The following is a 6,973-nucleotide window of genomic DNA, read 5'->3' as shown; positions in this document are numbered from 1 at the left end:
GACACAGCTGATGTTTTATTCAACAGCAGGGAGTGGGTTTAACGTAAATGCGTGCCACAGCAGCATCAATGGCTTTTTTATTTTAATTTCTCCTTTTTTATGGGCTTTTAGAAAATTCTGGCATGTGCACTTTTGCATAACAACTTTTGGAAATAACGATTAACCCTAAATGGACTCTTAGCAAATATTTGAGATTTTCCCGCTTGGATCATGCACAATAAATGCATAAATCAACTATTTAATTAAGTTCTATGTTTAAGTACAATTCTCAAGAGTGGATAAAAATTATCTGGATTTATATACAACACATAAACATAAACCCTTAAAAAGGGCAAAAAAAATATTAAAGAGTACACATTTAATGCTAAGCTTGCAATTCAAACATAATAATAATAATAATAATAAAATTATCTGTGTTTAAATGCTATGATTTTAAAATTTCTGTGTGTTACAAATGCATGTATCCACTTGGCTAGCCTTCGTAATCTTCATCATCGACATTCCCTTTTTCGCCTGATATTCTGTAAGCTCCATTTTCTTTTTTGCTCAGCTGAGAACCTGAAAAATATAAAGAGAAAAATTCTGATAAATTGTATCATTTATGATGCAACATAAATTTGTTATGCTTTTAAGATGATTTTTATTTCGTTTAATACACTCTTAAAAATAATTGTTTCAAAAGGAGGTTTTGCAACAATGCAAGCATTTTTTGTTCCATAGAGAACCTTTCGGTGAAGAGTTCTTAAAGGAACCACCTTTTCTTAGTGTGAGGAGCATTTTAAAAATCAAAAGATTTTTAAAGAAACTTTTGTGGTTTCATGGATGTTTAAGGTTCATCATGGAACCACAGATGCCAATAAAGAACCTTTATTTTTTATTAGAGTGTTCTATAATTTATATACTATATTAATACATTTTAGTAGATGCTTTTTTTAATTAACAGAATTAAAATGTAGTGGACAGCTACCTGCATGCAAATAGGATCTATTATTTAATGCACTAAATAAAGAGCAGCATGTTACTTTTGATCATATTAAGAAAGCTCAGCATTTTATCAATATGTAAAAACGTCCTGTAAAACATGCATGCTTGATGTATTTAAATATTCTCTTTCTATTTTTCTCTATAGCCTGTAAAACCTATAGGGAAGGGTCTGTCCTGTGTCTAGAGTCACCTTTCACTTCCACCTATCCCAGAGTTCATAGCAGTGGGGACATTCCGGGAAGCGAGGGATGGGGCAGGCACTGGTGGTGCAGATAAGGGGCAGTCTAACAGATCAGACCCCCAGAGAAAGAGATAACAGCCAGACAGTCACAGCAACGACCTGCCACATAATACACAAGCCCTTCCACCCCTTCTCCCTTTCCCTTTCAAATCTGCCCCCCCATCTATGGCCCTCCCGACCTCCTGTCATCACCAGCCTTTACGTTCCTGCTGGAGAAAGCCCTCGACTGGTGTACAGTTATCAACAGCTCTGTCAGATTCTCGGAAGGCCAAGTTCACCTTTAGCGATGCGGAGATGATAAGCTTTGATAGTGGCATATGTGAATCGATCAGCTCCCACTGTTAGTGCATTCGCTTGTCTTTTCTGACCGCCACAGACCGCAGAGAGAACATGAATAACCAAACAGACCTCTCTCTGCAGTGTGGACGATATTTTTCAATGTTAAAAGAAGGGAAATATTCAAATTTAATTGATGTCGTTTGCATTAATCTGTTAAAAATACTTTGGATTGTAACTAGATGAGGAAATCAGCTTGGAAGACCACAGGAGATAAATACTAGTCAATTAACGTTACACTGAAAACTCACAAAGTAGATCTGTTTGATATAATAATCTAGTAATTTGTATTTATCAGGTTATGTAGTTTCAATCATTGAAGAGTACCAATCAAATTTATTATTAACATGTATTATTCATTTAAAATAATTATATATATATATATATTTACAGAATATATAGGGAATATTTGGTAATATTAATTTTATGTTCATTTAATAATTATTTATTTATATAATATATTAATAAACCAATTAAATGCTAATAATTTTAAAAGAACCATATGAAAATAGTTAATAATTAAAATAATAAGTATTTTTTTACAATTGAGGGCAAATGGAAATCTGATATGTATATATTCTGATGTTTCTGAAACATAATGCTTATATTTTATTTTGGTCTTATATGTATTGGTTTTGTGTATCTGTCATTTTGGCTGCATCTTGGTGGCCTGTTAAGGAGAGGATTTTTTTTTTTTACATTAGATTTCAGCATGGTCTCAGACTGTGCTCAGATTTGCTAAAACAGTCAGAGATCTCAATGTGAACTATAATTCTCATCATATTGTTTTCATCTGAGCTATTCTGCATCAACAATGAACTATTTGTTTAAATTTTCCCAAGTAATTTTAGGAGAAACACTTGAGACAAAGTTCACAATTAAAAGTAAGTCTCCTGAGCTATGAACAAGTAATTTCAGAACAATACTATTCCTCTTGGATTATGTGTGCGTAAAACATGGAAATGGTGTTATCTGTGTGTGTCAGTGTGAGTGTGAATGTGTGGAAGTAGCCCCAACAATCATGTTTTTTCAGCTTGTTCACCTCTGAATGGCCATGTCTGTGTCTATGAGTGAGTGTGTTCTCAGACATACCTCCATATGTAACCTGTAATCTGGCAGAGGCAGACCCCTCTCCGAAGGCGTCCCTGGCGGTGCATGTGTACACACTTGCATCATTCGTCCCGACTCCTTGAATCTGGAGCCAGCCAGTCAATTCAAACCGCTGCAGACCTCCGTCGCACATTTATCAAAACCAGAACTGTTTGAGAGAATGTGACTAGAATGTAAACCTGATGTTTGGGAGGTCATTTATCTGTTTACATTAAAAAAATAAAGGTTATTTATTGGCTTCTGTGGTTCCATGAAGGTCGAGGTCAAGGTCAAGTTTATTTATATATCCCTTTAAAACAACATAAATGCTGACCAAAGTGCTACACAACATGCAAGACAAAAACATTCTCATACAATACAATTGGAACTGAGCTTGATGAAAATTCTCCAATTACACTGAATGGATACATGGAACATTTTCATTCCAAGTTTCTTCAGATTATTATAATGCTCTTTACTAAGACAAATTGTGTTTCTATTCCATTTTTTTTTCATTTATATGGACAATGCAATGAATAATTCTACAGATTAAGTAACTATCAGTCTGTGCACACTGATACCAATTTGAATGGTGCTTGCCTGTGTATTTGTTACTATGTTGAAGTGTTGGTAACTGCATGTTTTTCCAATTTTATTGTCCACCAGGTACAGATTATTGAATGTGTACATACCTGTACAGTCATGCTTGTAAAATGACTGACTGACTTATAAAATAAATAACGTCCTCTTCTTTACTCCACTGGATGGAGGCCATTAGATACGATGACACCTCACAGGAAAACATGACATCACTTCCTTTGGTTGTGACGATGTCTTGGGGAGCATAAGTGATAACTGGTTCTGGAAAGTTCGCAGAAGATGGGACACTTTGAGATTTAACTTCAGAGTTACTAATTATAAATCTCTAAAAAAATAAACATCCTAAAGCTAATTTCTGCTACTCTATGTCTCTTTCGCACTAGCTTCTGTATTTACTGTAGCCATTTGTGCTGTATTTTGGTTAGCTTGGGTAATTATTTTAACGTGTGCGATTGAACACTTATGAACCACTGATCTTAAACATGATGGTAAGGTAGATACAAACGTAACGGCTGACTTCATATTCCCACAGCTGAACAAATGGGTTTTCATTTGGCATTTTCCATGACCAAACTTGTGGTTGTTTATACTGGCACTCAGACTCTATCCATGACAATGGTTTCTCTTGAGAGGACATTTACATCTACATTTACATTACATAAGCAGATGCATTCTCTCCAAACTGATGAAGCCGTTACTTTAGCTGCAGTAGCTGAGCAAACAAGTACTAGTACTATACTGTCAATATACAAAAAGAAAAACTATTATATTTTTAATGATGATAGAAATAATACTATTTTCTTGAAAGAAAGTTAAGCATATTTTAGGATGATTGCAATGGTGACTTTTAAGCCCCCCACCCCAATTTTCATTATCCTAATGCAAAAACATAATATACTCATTATTGTAAAGTCAATATAAAATTGTTATCAATGTAATATTTAAAAACATTTAAAATACACATTACTGCAATTTTAATATATATAAAAATTATATGAATTTTGTCATTTTTGATTGTTCATACGATCATTATAGTATTTGCAGGGTCCATGGCGCATCATTGTCAACATCTGCCCTCTGCAAGGTGTGTTGGCCCACCCGAAACTGACATATATTTTTATACGTCTTTCCATCAGAACCACAGAGTCCTTCTTGCTTGCTGCACACGCAGATGGCTCTGGATTCACCTGTGGGGTTTCTGCATGGAGCTCTGCAGCGCAAACCTTCTGCACAGCACCCGTAGAAAGTAGACCCATATCAGGGCTCCGGGTCACACAGCTGCCCATCATCGTTTCCACATTCCCAACAACACCCGCAGTGGTCATGAACCAGTCAGGCTGGACAATCCTGCAGCTGCCTAACATTTGGGCACTGCTCAGGATGGCACTTTTTTAGGGCATCCCTCACCTGGTTGAATGCTCTTCTGCCAGTCAAAACGGCCGAGGTACTCCAGATGGAAGGACTCATCAGCACTAGTAGAACTAGTATATAAGCCATTGCATGGCAGGTTAAACTGTTTGAAGTCTACAAAAACAGCAAATAGATGGGAAAATGTCCTTGTCTATGATAGCAGAAGTAACTTTTATGTCGTGCAGAAAAAAAGAAAGAATCGCACCGTTTTGTGTTTTTAATCAAGCACATGACGTTTCAAGCAGAACTGTAAGTTATTGTAGAGACGTGCATGTGATAAACTGAATGTGATTCACATGACCGCCACTCAGCTGTTAAAATCAGACATGCTAAAGAAGTTAAATCTTGTGCGTTTAGGTAGATGTGCTTGTCTAGTCATTTAGACTTCGGTATTAAGTTATTTATTATATAAATATAGGGCCTATGTATTTTAATGGCTATTTTTGTCAACGTTCAGCACCGCACTTCATAAATGACCTCAACGCTAACCAGTGGCGGCTCCAGACAATTTTGATTGGGGGGGCAATGGGGGGTCCTGGTCATTTCAAGAGGGGTCTCATGAAAACCAACAAAAAATACAGTGGACACGGCTAATAACTGCATATTACTGCTACTAAACAACAAAAACAACACAGCATATCAACTACTTTGTTTTTAATTAATTAATCAATTGCAGTTTGCAAACAATATGCTCAAACTTGAAAGGGTTGGTTCACCCAAAAATCAAAATTATGTAATTAATAACTCACCCTCATGTCGTTCCAAACCTGTGACACCTCCGTTTATCTTCAGAACACAGTTTAAGATATTTTAGATTTAGTCCGAGAGCTCTCAGTCCCTCCATTGAAGCTGTGTGCACGGTATACTGTCCATGTCCAGAAAGGTAAGAAAAACATCTTCAAAGTAGTCCATGTGACATCAGAGGGTCAGTTAGAATTTTTTGAAGCATCGAAAATACATTTTGGTCCAAAAATAGCAAAAACTACGACTTTATTCAGCATTGTCTTCTCTTCCGTGTCTGTTGTGAGTGCGTTCACAGCTTTTTTTTTTAATGATATCCGGTTCACTAATGAATCACTCGATGTAACCGGATCTTCTTGAACCAGTTCACCAAATCTAACTGAAACTGAAATGTCTTAAATTGTCCCAACCTGATGGCTTTTTCTTCTCTGTTCTACAGAATAATTAAGAACAGCTGTTATAGTAAAAACTATAAAAAACACTCGTGCCTCTACATTTCCCTCTTTCTCACCAGCCTCTGTCTCCTGGCTTGCTGTTCCCTGCTCTCTTTCTGTCACTTGTGCCTCTATATTTCCCTCTTTTTCTCTCTCTCCATCTCCATCTCCTCATTTGACCTATTACTTTCCACTCTCTGTCCATCTAGGAACAAGGCTCAATTTACTATTTCAGCATTAATCTATTATTTTAACCATCACTACTACTCTTGGACTTAATAAGACCACCTTAAATATTGATACAAAACATTTTTAAAAAATGATACACTGGAATATAGTGATTAATATTATTATTACTGTTGTAGTTGTTGTTTTCTTAAATTTAACAACTTTGCAATGTAAACAAATGACAGGCTACATTTGTTATTCATATCCTTCACACTGCACTTTGATGTCAGGTATATTATGCATTTTTTATTGACATTGATATTTTTACATTTATTTCCAGAGAGATATTATTGAGTTTACAGGCTAAAGTGGTCGTGCTGTTGTAAACACTGTTGCTATTGTAGAAAAAAAATATTTGCGTCACATTTAAAATATAATTATATTTTAATTCATTTCCGTATTGTTTTTATTTTTATAATGATAATTCAGAGAATGAGAAAATCTGAATAAGCCTTACCAGTGTTGTGATAATTATTTTTAAGGCACTCTACGTGTTAAAAAATAAATAAGTACTGTAATACAATAAAAGTTTAGTCAAATAACATAAAAAAGACCAGACCCTTCGATGCCTGTGAAACTTGTCTCCCTCAAACAGCACGCTTGTGTTACTTGTACACTACAGGCTACACACAGCAATATAAACAACATATCTGCATGTTCTCACATCACATCGTTCTTGTAAAATAATCATAAGTAAATAAACATCAAAATCACTTCGATGAGAATGGAACACCACTTACCAGCTGCCACGGTGTTGAAAATATCCTCTAGCAATTAAAAAATGTGCGTGCGACGTGAGGAATCGTCCCGGTCGGATGAGGTCGTCGTCGTCAGGTGAAAGGTCATCATGTTGGTCATTTTATTTACGGCTAAATTATTATTAATAAATTGTATTAGTATTATGATTGCG

General features: G+C 35.5%; 1 pseudogene; it reads right to left on the bottom strand.

Moving 5' to 3' along the window:
* Nucleotides 1-275: 275 nt before the first annotated feature.
* LOC132114140 (kazal-type serine protease inhibitor domain-containing protein 1-like) lies at nucleotides 276-4,891 on the bottom strand (annotated as a pseudogene).
* Nucleotides 4,892-6,973: the final 2,082 nt, after the last annotated feature.

Source organism: Carassius carassius, chromosome 33 (genome assembly GCF_963082965.1).
Source record: "Carassius carassius chromosome 33, fCarCar2.1, whole genome shotgun sequence".
Classification (NCBI taxonomy): Eukaryota; Metazoa; Chordata; class Actinopteri; order Cypriniformes; family Cyprinidae; genus Carassius; species Carassius carassius.
This window is presented reverse-complemented; position numbering and strand designations above follow the sequence as displayed.